Consider the following 13,498-nt stretch of genomic DNA (forward strand, 5'->3'; position numbering starts at 1 on the left):
ACCTTTAGACACCTGAGAGAAAAAAGGCTGGGAAGAGGCTGGAAGGATGCTCCAGGAGGCTGCAGGTGGGGAGATGAGGCACGAGGAAGATGTTGTAAGGTGTAAACTGAATATGAGAAACTTGACATCTATTTTTGGGCCCCAAAATTTTTGAGACCTAACCAGCATGTCTTTGGACGGTGACTTTCTTTCTCACTCTGTCTCTTTCCTCTCGGCCCCACCCACCTGGTTACCTGGTAGGTCACCTTGAACATCACTAATTGGCTAATCAAACAGATTGACACCTGTCTACAGTATACCATTAACGCAGCAAGTAAATGGTGCGTTTGGGAATCATGTTGAACATAGGACATTCCATATACTTAATGAACCTTCCCAAATACCAGTAAGCTTCTATGTAATTCCCGCATTTTGCACTTTGCAAATTCATGCCACGGGGCCAGATTAGATCCTCTAGTGGGCCGGTTTTTGGCCCGCGGGCCGTGTGTTTGACACCCCTGCAATAGAACTCAGCACCGAGACGAAATGGTGCAAAACCGCTCATCAAATGAGCCAGATTATCAGTGTTGGCATGTCTAAGACTTGACTACACGATCCAAATGGCAGTAGTAGTTGTGATGGAGCAAAAAAATAAAAATGACAAGAGAGACCAGTGTGCAACTAGTGAATCGAATCTCTGGACAGTCTGCGCAGGCAATTATCAAAACACGAGTTCAATTTGTGTTAGTAGGTGGTTCAAGTAACTGCTCACTGATGCACGGGGTATGGACACCCTCTCGCCGCCTGGGAGCTCTGGCTTTACACACAGCTGGTTCTGCATTTAGAGCAAATGATATAACACCCATCCATGCATTCTTTTTCAAATTCTAACGATAAAACGAACAACAAATAGCTGTGCGATGTGAACGTGCGTCATGGTTAACCTACTTTATATGATTTGTGAAGCAGGATATACTAGAGACTGAACAGGAGGAGGAAGGTAAACCCCTTATCCAGAGAGAGAGAGATGTAGAACGACCCTTTATGACCTGTTAGTCATACTGAATGAATAATTTGCTCTGATTTAGTTCGCACACATTGCATTTTGAAAATGCTGGCAGCTTGAGAGGGACACTGAACGCACCACATTTGGATGGATTTAGGGACACGTTGCCTGTAATACCTGTGTAATGCTTATTCAATAGTGATATTCAAAGAACCTCTGTGGCACATGGTGCAGTCCTCTGTAGAAACCTTTCATTCGCCTTAATGCAATGTCGGCAATCATCTTTGAACTACGACCTCTGATCACTATTCTCTACGTGAAGATATCTTGATGGTTAAGCAAGTATGGCGCCTGTATCAAACAGCACCATGCATACATCTTCATCATTTCTTTCCACATTCATGATGTTAGGGAACAGAGGGTAATTGCTATTCTACTCCAGCCCTCTAATCCGTTCCTTTGGCACACAGTTACAGGAGAACTACATAAACCTTACGTAACCTCAACATCACGCATCTGGCATCAGCGATGGCCGACGAAAACGTAAAAGAATTAATTAAAAGAGTCGTAAACATCTAGTTATTAAATCTGTCTGATGTTGGTGTTGGTGTTTAGTTCCGATCAGCTGCCGCCCTTCTTTATCAACGCATCACATCTGTATCTACGGACCGTTCAGAGCACTATGCTGGACACATCTGGCCTTAGAATCGTCTCTCATGGTCAGTCAGGAGTTCAAAGCTGCATCTCACGGCGCACTCACCGAATGATCACTTCACGGATGGCGTACATCAAATGTTCTGGAAAATACCCTTCATGATGCGAGTCAGACCACCGCCGCTAACGGCAGATGTTTTCCTCTGTCTGGACGTTTCCGGAAAAGTCAGCTGCTTCTTTTGATGAAAGAACAAAGGAACATTCTCCAACCTCATGGGCTCCGGCGTCACATGCTGTCCCAAGGAAGTGCCAGCACTGAGAAGCGACTGACTAAACGCTGCGTTCCAGAAAACTGGGAGGTCTGAAAGTTCAGACCTCTTTCTAGGAAAAGTGCTATGGAATGCAACTTGAAGCCGGAGGTCCTACAAGCGATTTACTAGAGTATAAAACGGGTTTCTTGCTGTGTGTAGCTCAGTAGGTAGAGTGGGTTACCGGTTCGACTCCCGGTGGGCTGCATACTGAAATGTCCTTGAGCCAAACACTGAACTCCGAGTGTGTAAATGTGTGTTTGCTTGTGTGAATGAATGGGTGGATGCATCATTGTGACTGTAAAGTGCTTTGCCTACCAGTAGGTAGAAAAGCACTACAGTCCCTGACAAAAGTCTTGTCACTTATCCATTTTGTAGAAACAACAGTTTATAACCTGACTTTTAATTAATCCATTGGTTTTAGAAATGGCTCATATGAAAGCTAAAACCCTCCCAAATTATGTTTGATATACTAAAATAAATTTGCTTCACTGAAGAAAGATTGATCATTTAATGAACACAGAAAGGTCAGATTTTGGCAAGACAAAAGTTTTGTCGCCTACAGAAAGTAATGTGAAAATTGAACAAATCATTTACTTCAAATACAAAAATATGATGCATAACATCAGTGAATTAAGTACTGGTGCTGTGAGATCCATATTTAATATCTTGTATGACTTCCATGAGCTTGAAGGACTGCATCCATGCGGTTCGACAATGATTCATACAATTTATTGATGAAGTCATCAGGAATAGCAAAGAAAGCAGTCTTACATGCCTCCCAGAGTTCATCAAGATGCTTTGGTTTCGTCTTCCATGCTTCCTCTTTCATTCTTCCCCAGACATGCTCAATGATGTTCATGTCTGGTGACTGGGCTGGCCAGTCCTGGAGCACCTTGATCTTCTTCGCCTTGAGGAACTTTGATGTAGAGATGGAAGTATGCGATGGAGCACCATCCTGCTGCAAAATTTGACCCCTTTTATGGTTGGGAATGTAAGAGGTAGCTAATACTTCTTGATATTTTACGCTATTGATATTGCCTTCCACCCTGCAAATCTCTCGCACACCCCCATACTGGATGTAACCCCAGACCATGATTTTTCCGCCACCAAATTTAACTGTTTTCTGGGTGAATCTCGGATCCATGCGAGCTCCAGTAGGTCTCCTGCAATATTTGCGGCGGCTGTGATGTAAGTCAACCGAAGATTCATCTGAGAAATCCACCTTCTGCCACTTTTCCAGCGTCCATCCTTTTAGCAGGCTGTGGGCCTTGGCAAATGCCACACGTTTTTTTAATTGCCTTTTGTTTAGTGCTGGTTTCTGGGCACTGATTCTACCATGGAGGCCATTTTGAGACAGAATTCTACAAACTGTTCTGGTTGACACGGGGACTTGAGGTGACCAGGCCTGGTGGAGCTCTGCTGCAGTGGAAAAGGGGCTGGCCTTGGATTTTCGAGCCAACAAACGGTCCTCCCGAGCAGTTGTCTTGCGGGGTCTGCCGGACCTGGGCTTGTCAAAAACATCTCCAGTCTCTTCAAATCTTTTTCTTATTCTTGTAAGACTGCTTTCTTTGCTATTCCTGATGACTTCATCAATAAATTGTATGAATCATTGTCGAACCGCATGGATGCAGTCCTTCAAGCTCATGGAAGTCATACAAGATATTAAATATGGATCTCACAGCACCAGTACTTCATTCACTGATGTTATGCATCATATTTTTGTATTTGAAGTAAATGATTTGTTCAATTTTCACATTACTTTCTGTAGGCGACAAAACTTTTGTCTTGCCAAAATCTGACCTTTCTGTGTTCATTAAATGATCAATCTTTCTTCAGTGAAGCAAATTTATTTTAGTATATCAAACATAATTTGGGAGGGTTTTAGCTTTCATATGAGCCATTTCTAAAACCAATGGATTAATTAAAAGTCAGGTTATAAACTGTTGTTTCTACAAAATGGATAAGTGACAAGACTTTTGTCAGGGACTGTAAATGAATACAAGACTAATTACTGCCTGCATTGTTGTATTGACGTTTTCATGCTATGACTTGATTCTTCTCATTAATATGTGTGTTTCACATACTTGCGTGCATGTTATCGTATGCACACCACCTACTGTTCATTTTTTTCATCGTGTCACCACAACCCATGCTGTGCATACAAGAAACCCACAGCTCCATTTAAACTATTTAGCAGCAGGGATGTGTTGCTGCCTGTGTAAGCCCATTAATGAATGCCAATAGTGAATCTGCTGAAGGCTGTCGAATTGCTCTGGGTGCTTTTTTTTTTTTACAGTAATCCCATTAATTTTACGATAGTTGAGCAGCTAAGGAGCAGCTGGGCACGCGGTACAAAGCAAAGCACAGCAGGGGTCTTACTAGGGGTTCCGACTACCCTTTGATATGAGTATCACGTCTCAGTTTGGTCAGTATCATCTCAAAAAAAGATATATTTAGAGTTTATATCTATGATTTATATGAGCAAACAGTATTTTTGGACACTGGGATGTTGGGAAAATGAAAAATAAAAAAAAGAATTTGCAATGAATGGATATGTTTGGAAAATCACAACAACAATAACATACTGTGGAAACTGTGTGGCTGTTTGATCGTTAATTCTTCACAGGTTCACCGGGTAAACAACTGCTTTTGGAACAGATGTTATTGAGAGTGGGACTGAGAAGTGCGGTAACATTTTCACGGCACTAATCATACTGTTCTCATACAGCACACCTGCATTTCTTACCTCTGAAGATATCACACGCAGAGCACGAAGGGACCTTGTGAATGTTCGTCTAAGTTGTTTCCGAGGTTCATTTCTTAGAATGGACTTCACACTTCTCGCCTGTGTACAGATGGTTACGGCATAGCTGATTACAGTCAGCATTTAATCATGTAACAGCTGCAATTTTAATATAGGTGGTGGAGGGTAATTGTTCTCACTTCATTCATAAAACATGCGCTTTCTGTTTTTCACCACGGGATCTAGCGTTTTTAAGTTGTTTGCGCCACTTTTTTCACACTTGAGGTGCAAATAAAGTGCAATTTGCATACTGTCACTTTGACGTTTGAGTGCTATTTACATGCCACGTCATTACAATATGAAACGTGCTTTGTGTGTGAAATGAGTGGCTCATTAGAGCGTTTAAAATCAGTATAATGATAATAATCATATTCTAAGTTGGTCTTTGAAGGTTTCTGTCAGGTGATGAATCTTAAAATGAGAGCGTGGTCCAAGAGCTGAAAGCTGTGAGGCTAAATGACTCTATTATCCTGCTAGAATGAGGAATTAAACAGACTTGTTTTCATTCATTCATTTTCTGTAACTGCTTGTTCCTGTGAAGGGTGGTGGGGGGGCTGGAGTCTATCCCAGCTGTCATCAGAGGTGGGGTACACCCTGGACAGGTATCCAGTCTATCTCAGGGCTAACACAGAGAGACAGACAACCATTCACACTCACACCTACGACCAATTTAGAATCACCAATGAACCTAACCAGCATGTCTTTCGACAGTGGGAGGAAGATGGAGCACCCTGAAGGTCTGCTAACCACCACGCCGGGATAAAACTATACAATCAGTGGAGTCTAATTGGAGCAAAATAAAATCCCGACGTGAAACGGTCGTTTTGCAGCAGAGCTGGACGTGTGAGGGTTAAAATACCGCGCTTGTTCAATGCAGTGCATACTTATTAAGGTGAAAGATTTAATTTCCTTATGCGTCTGACGTCGATTGACACATCCGTGACGTTTCCCTCGTTCCCGGCACGAAGGTGGATGCTTCAACTTTGACCTTCATATTTTCACAATTACACCTTTGATTTTGACGCTTGTGTGATGAGGCCGATGGTTTGATGCTGCATTAGTGCCACGTTTGATTAAAGCCCTCCCTACGTTACGCTGCAGTCAGTGCTGCCAGATACAGCTGATGGTTTCAAAAGCTGTTCAAAAACTGCCAAAACCCACAAAAAAAACACTCGAACAAACATAGAATGAATATTATATTTAGTAGTTTAGCTACCAGAACATGAAGTGCAAGAAGATGCTTCTGTCTTGGAAGGAGTAAATGCACTTTGGTTTTGTTTAAGATCAACATTAAGTAAGCAGATCCCAAGCCAGCCAGATCCAATTTCCCTGCAAAATAAAATTCAAAACTGCCCAATTGGGCGTGAAGCTGTCCCGTCTGGCAACACTGACTGCATCTCTGTCCCTACACTGTCGCATACCGTATGGAGTGCTGAGTTAACTGTCGAGTTCTAGTCATTTGCCACATCTGGACTCATGCAGATAGCCAGGGCTAGCTAGGCCTCCTTAAAGGGGAACTACTGTTTTTTACAACCTGGACCATATTTCTGCCATTTCAAGACTCCTAAATGGGCGTGAAACCCACACTGACGGCGGCTCCTGGCTAACATTAAGTACTTCACAGACATTGTCACGCTTAACTAATGTATCTGGGTCCATGCCAATCAAAAACCGTGGATAACAAGTGCAGCTCAGTCTCTTCTGAGATCTGGCGACCTCGCCTCCCGTGCATGGCGAGGGCTAACCTGAGGAGCACCAAGACTTGAAGAGAAAGGTAGAGGACAATTTGAAGCATAACAACCCACGGAGTGTGTGGGAGAGATTACGCCACGTCACCGATTACAAGGGCACCTCTCCAGTGACTGCTCGAGCTGACCCCTCTCGGCTCTGAGGCAACTGGACCCCGCTCGGTACCACCACCCCTGCTCGACACCAATTACCGACTGACCTAGTGAGCTAGGTATTGACGAGGGTGGATTCCAGGAAAGCAGAAGGACCTTATGGAGTGCTCAAAGTGCTCAAAGCCTGTGCAGACCGGATTTGAGGGGTCCATGAACCTGTCTCTGACACAGGCTACTGTTTCATCCCGCCTAAAGCTGGCTATCATGATCCCTGTCTTCAAAGAAAAGCTGCCAGTCTGCAGCTTCAGTGACTACAGGTCAATAGATCTGCTGAAAACGTCGTCTCCACTGCCCTCCACTTAGCTCTGGGCCACTTTGAATTGCCTGACAACTACGTCAGGGTGCTATTTATGGACTACAGTTCAGCATTCAATACAATCATCGCAGACATTATTTGCAAAACTAGCAAACCTGGATCATCACATGCCCCTGAATCAAGGATTTTCTCTCAAAAGGCCTACAAACTGTGAAGTTAGACCCCTACTGTACCTTTACCCCTGATCCCCAGCACCGTATCCCCACAGGGCTATGTGCTGACGACAGGTTGGAGAGAGTCCCCACCTTTACGTTCTTGGGGATGCTAATCTTCAAAGACCTAAGCTGGACAGGGAACACCTCTGCAGGAGGGACAACACTTTTTGAGATGGAGCTTGCGGACTGCATCTCGATGAGTGGCACGCTGGCTGTTCAGCAGAAGAGAAGAGCTACGGAGCTTGATAAAAATGTCAGAAATAACTACTTGCTGCTTTGAAAGGGTTGCTTGATGATTACAATCTGCCGGGAAGACATTTCTGGAAGCATTTGCGTCTTCAGCACCTGCTACTCTGTGTTACATGGGAACGAATCTCACTGTCAGATCAGATCTTCTCTCTCTGACGACAATGCTACTGGCATATAAGGCATATTATATATAGACACACACATAGGATAAGTGAATCACACTGACCATCTTGTGACAACTCAGTGTTCTGCTGGGAACCTTTCGGACCTGGCATTCATGGGTGTGGATGTTACTTAGACATGTAGCACCCACCTAGACCAGACCAGGCACCCCCACCCCATAGCAATGACACTCCTTGATGGCAGCAGCCATCCCCAGCAGGATGCAGCCACAAAAACACTTTAGGAACAACTAAAAAAACATGAAGAACAGCACAAGGTGTTGACCGGGCCTCCAAATTCACTAGATCCCAAACTGATCAAGTATCTGTGGGATGATCCACGGAGCCGCCCTCCCCTCAAATTCCCCCACTGACAACATCCCGTTACCAGACACAACAGGACACCCTCAGAAGGCCCATGTCCATTCTCTGATGAGTCACAAGGAGGCACAAGGGAGATTGACTCATCTATGAGCGTTCAAAACACAAACAGGTTTAAAGCCGTGTTCTTAATGCCATGTGACATGCGGTGCATTCACCATTCACATGCGCTCTACGGCGCCTTAGGCACACAATGCTCACAGCAGAAAGGAGAGGAGCTCACTTCTGTTTCGGCTCTTGCATAAAAGCGCCTGCCTACGCGTGCTTGTTGTCTGAACAGATTCGAAAAGCTGATGGAAGTTTTCTGGAGATTATCAGATAATGTTTGCTTTCTGAGCTTTTAGCCCGCAGCCAAGGAGCCGACCTTTGTTTTAGTTTGTGAAGTTCGATTCTAATCAAATTTGGGTTTGCTCTGAGTACGTTTATGGACAGTGAAATGGAATCCCGACTCGCTGGAAATGTCATTATTTCTCATGGCACGTCACCTGAAAGTGTCTGCTCATGCATATGTGCATAAAAACAGATTCGGGTGAGAGAAAGTCAAAGTGACGTTGCCTCTTTAGCCGGCATCCAGCAGCAGCCAGATATTCAATGTCATGATAGGGATCATGTCATGGTTTTTGGTCGTTATGTTCACCTGATGGATGACAGATTGGGAGAGGAGGATGGAGAGGAAGAAAAGGAAAGAGAGCAATCCTTTATTTATCTCACAGTGGAGACATAGTCAAAGTCAAGACCGCAGGTATGATGCTGAGGTAGCTTCTGTTCTTCCATTGCATCGTGGCTCCACAGCGATTTCACATGATCAAGCAGCGCAAAATACCCCGTCTTAGTTTGCATCGTAAATGTATCGTCAGGTTATTTGTTCTTTTCTCGTTTGTGTGCGATTGCAAAGAAGCGAGATGGAGATGGAGATGGAGATGGAGAGGGCGGAGGTGTTGTGCAAGAGCAAGTTAGCAGATGGGAAGATAGAGAAGTGGAAAAAGCAATAAGCAAATGAATAAATGAATAAATAATTGTACATGCATATGCTTTAGAGGAAGCGCATGTAAAACTTGTGATGGAGGACATACTGAACTGTAAGAGTAAAGCTGTGTATAACTTAATGTAGTCATTGCCAGGCACTGTAGTGTACTGTATGTGTGATATTCTGTCTGGTAGTTGAACCCCCCACCCTGAAGGTCTGATCCTAGAGTTGGCCCTGCAATAAACGTACAGTTTGGCTGTACCTGCTCTGTTTTGCAACAGCTTGCACAGTGTTAACACATAACCAGCAGTTGGCTGCACATGTGAAATGTGTGCTCACACTTTGCTCCAACTACAGTTCCTGCAATCATTTTGTCTAACCTTGTCAGCCGAGCAGCACGTGTTTGAATCAAGTGGTAAAACCACGGTGCGAAGGTACACCAGGGGCTGCCGTCTGCTTTGCACCTCCGCTTTATGTGTGGTGTTGTGTAACTCTTTTCTTCATCCCAATTCTCAGGATGTTTGTTGGAAGTGGGGGGAAAAAAACTTCCCAGCCGGCATACAGGAGGGCAATCAATAGGAGGACATTCAGTGGAGGACGGTATGCTTGTGAAGACGGGAGTGGGTGTGTGGGGCACCGGCAATCACAACGCCGCCATATTGGCAGGAAAGCGCATTTTTCGAATTATTATTGGGTTGACAACTGCGTGCAACTGACTAACTTGTCCATGTGCCAGTTACATCCAAAAATGGTCGACAGCCATTGTGCACGACGACGTCAAAATAGTCAGGGATGAGCAAAGGGGAAATTTTTCCAAAGATTTCCAAAGATCCCTCAAAGGCGGACGCAAAGATGTGGATTAACTGCGATAAAACACGCAAGAAGCAGGCACAAGACAACAGAGTGGTGGATTGTGTAGTGATCACTTTATATCAGGTTCAAAATCCAACATTTTCCAAGTGTAATGTTTTTTTTAATTTATTTTTAACACGATGTCCAACAGATTTCTTTCCGTAAAGGCAAGTTGGGCTAGTGTTTATAACGTGGATTACAAAGAAGTGTTGCTCATTCAGAACTAAAACTACTCACAATGAGAAAGAAATTCGGGATTAAACAGTTACTTGTTATTATAGTTGCGTTACTGTCATGAACCTCCTCAGAAAAATTCTTCTATGTATGCTTTCAGTGACGAATGAAAGTTAAAGGGGAATTACCGTTTTTTTTTACAACCTGGACCTTATTTCTGGGATAAAATACGATCGTTTACTCACCCATATGACTTTGGTGTCATTTGGAGTCGTTTGTCCTCGTATATCCATATAGTGGGAGTGAATGGGGCACCGAGACGCAGCATCTAGATAATGCATTATCTGCCATGAAACTCGTTCATTTCACCAATATTTTGTTATGATACGCTAGTGCTATTCCCCGTTGAGTCTGGAGTTACCTTGTCAATCTACAGACTCCAGATGATGATAAGAGGTAACTCCGGACTCAACTCTGCTGTGTCATGAAACAGGGCCCCATCTAAATGGAAAACACATTCCTATGAAGTTCTTTTCTTTTCTAAAGCCGTTAAGGGAGTAAAGCCATTGACAGTTGGCAATCGGTTGCCATATTCTTTTGTGGTAAATGTGTAAGTGTCTGGAAGTGTCTAACACTTCTTTAGAGGCACTCCTCTGTGGATTTGCTATCCTCAGTAGCTCTGGGGGGTGGCTGTGGCTCAGTGGGTAGTGTACATTGGAGGCAAGCTGTAGTTGTCCTCCAGTGTTTGTGCGCTCTCCTTTTAATTGTGGACGTATGCACTTTGATCAACCGTCTCCAGCGATACTTGTGATGAAATATTGACATTTCCGAAGACTTCTTCTTTTTTTCTTTTTTCATCAAACACTTCAGGCGACAGCGCTGGGTAAATTTGTTTGATATTTGCACCACTTGTTGAGGATTTATTCCTTTTGAAGGAACAATTCCAATTTGCAGATTTTTTATTTTTTTAAACACTTGCCAGACTTGCACGCATTTTCAAAGCGGGCAGCAGACACTTAGATGAGAACGATTCCTCCTGCCGTACCATGAGGAGATTTGCGTCACTGGCTCCTGACGTGGAGCAATCTATTCTAATTTGGTGGATTTGAAGGTGTGAAAATGGTAATGCAGTTATTTTAGCCACTTGAGAATCAGATTAAAGTAGCTCAACTCATGGTCAGAGGTGATCGTGTGCACCCATCACTGACAATTAAGGCTATATACAGTATATGAGTACTGGAAACCTTGGTCAACCACTCTACTGAAGAAATGCAAAAAGAGAAGGTGTGATTTTCCGGCCAGCGGAGAAAATCTCTTTAATGAGAAAGAGAAAGGTACCAAAGCCCCGCCCCTTCACATTTGATATCACTGTCCTCTGTAGATAGCAAAAGGGGTTTGTGAGGGAAATTCTTAAATGTCCCTTATTATTTTAATATCACATATGAAACCTAACATATGTGGATGCAACATTAGATTGTATGTAGGGTGGAAGCTTGTGGTATGGTCAGAAGCTCTGCCATATGATAATCATGTGGTTGCAAGGTATGAATGGATATGTTGTTGTATGCTCCATTGTATAATATTTTGTGAGAATCAACATAAGGAACTCACTTTAAGGAGTTCATCCTGAAGGGGTATTTGAAGTACCTCTTCTGTGTATATGTGTTCTGGGAAAAGGTCACTGTATATCACACAATGATGGTTAAAGTGAAGGAGAAGTGTTATGTGTGTCATGAGATGTATGTTGAGATATTAGTACAATGAGTTGTGTCAAGTCATATGTAATCTTATGATGTGACTACAGATATGAACATGAATATTGTGTCTTAACTTGGTATTTTGGCCAACTCTCATCTGCACTAGACAAGCCACTGATTTTCAGTTGCCACGACTTTAAAGAGAAACTACTGTTTTTTACAACCTGGACCTTATTTCTGGCATAAAATACGATCGTTTACTCACCCACATAACTTTGGTGTCATTTGCACTCGTTTAGGAAATAATTAGATCAGCGTATATCCATATAGTGGGAGTGACTGGGGCACCGAAACGTTACCTGTTATCATCATCCAGGGTCTGTAGGTCAATCTACAGACCCTGGATGATGATAACTGGTAACTCCAGACTCAACAGGGAATAGCACTAGCGTATCATAACAAAATATTGGTGAAATGAACGAGTTTCGCGGCAGATAATGCGTTATTTAGAGGCTGCGTTTCGGTGCCCCATTCACTCCCACTATATGGATATACGGTGATCTAATTATTTCCTAAACAAGTGCAAATAACGGGTGAGTAAACGATCGTATTTTATGCCAGAAATAAGGTCCAGGTTGTTAAAAAACAGTAATTTCCCTTTAATTCAGTAGTATGCAGTGGGTGGGAGATACTCAGAGGACAAATCTGAACTAGCTGGGAGGATACTGCAAAAAAATCCCCCTGCTATTAAAGTTAGTATTTTACTAATGCACTTTTCTAATGTAGCACAGCAAACGACTTTAAAACAGGGAAAGAGGAAGCTATCTCAAAGGTAACACATCCTGGTACAGAGTAAAGGTTAACTGGAAGTAATTCAAATGAAGGCTGACAATAGAGTCGGATAACTGGATTAAGAAAAAAAATCCCACCAGCACGAATCTAAGAAAAGGGACTTTTTGAGTTACTGTCACATCTTTTAATGATCTTATCATTCCCACAGTCTCATAATCCTCGTAGTCCTCATAATACTCTGACCACTGTTCACTAGCAAGACCACAACAGTATCTGTTAACACTTTTAGTGGGAAGAGAGGCAGAGGAGGAGGAGGGGTGAACGATGGGAGCAAGGGAGAGGATGAATGTGAGAGTGCTGTCTTTTCAGGCTCAGGTCAATGCTGCTTGGCATCGGTGGCCAGATTGGACGAGACTCGGAGGACCCCAGATGGTGCCTGGAAAGAAGAGGGGAAAGGAAGGAGGGGAAAAGAGGACAAATGAATGTAGAGAGGAACTGGGTGATGGCAGGGTAGGGTAGGGAGTGATGAAGGGATGAAGGCGTGAGGGAGTGGGGGGGCGTGGGTTTGAGGCGTGACCCTGCTCCTGAACCGTAGTTGACTATAGTTAACTTCATTAAGACAAGCTGACCTGTTGTATTAACTGCATATCTCGGAATTTGTTTTCAGAGCCAAGCAAAGTCCACAAGCCTGATAAAAAGCACCAGAGGTGGGGTACACATTGAACGGGTAGCCGGTAGCTGGTAGTCCCAGAGTCTTCCTGCTGTGAGGCATCAGTGCTAACCGCTAATAAATTATGTACACTGATCAGCCACAACATTAAAACCATCTTGTGACAATTCAGTGTTCTGCTGGCAAACCTTTGGACCTGGCATTCATTGGTGTCAATGTTATTTAGACATGTAGCACCCACCTAGACCAGACCAGACACCCCCACCCCATAGTAATGACACTCCTTGATGGCAGCAGCCATCCCCAGCAGGATTCAGCCTGACACAGACACACACAGAAAAACACTTTAGGAACAACTAAAAAAAAAAACATGAAGAACATCACAACGTTTTGACCTGGCCTCCAAATTCACTAGATCCCAAACTGATCA

This window comes from Chelon labrosus, assembly GCF_963514085.1.
Source record: "Chelon labrosus genome assembly, chromosome: 14".
NCBI lineage: Eukaryota > Metazoa > Chordata > Actinopteri > Mugiliformes > Mugilidae > Chelon > Chelon labrosus.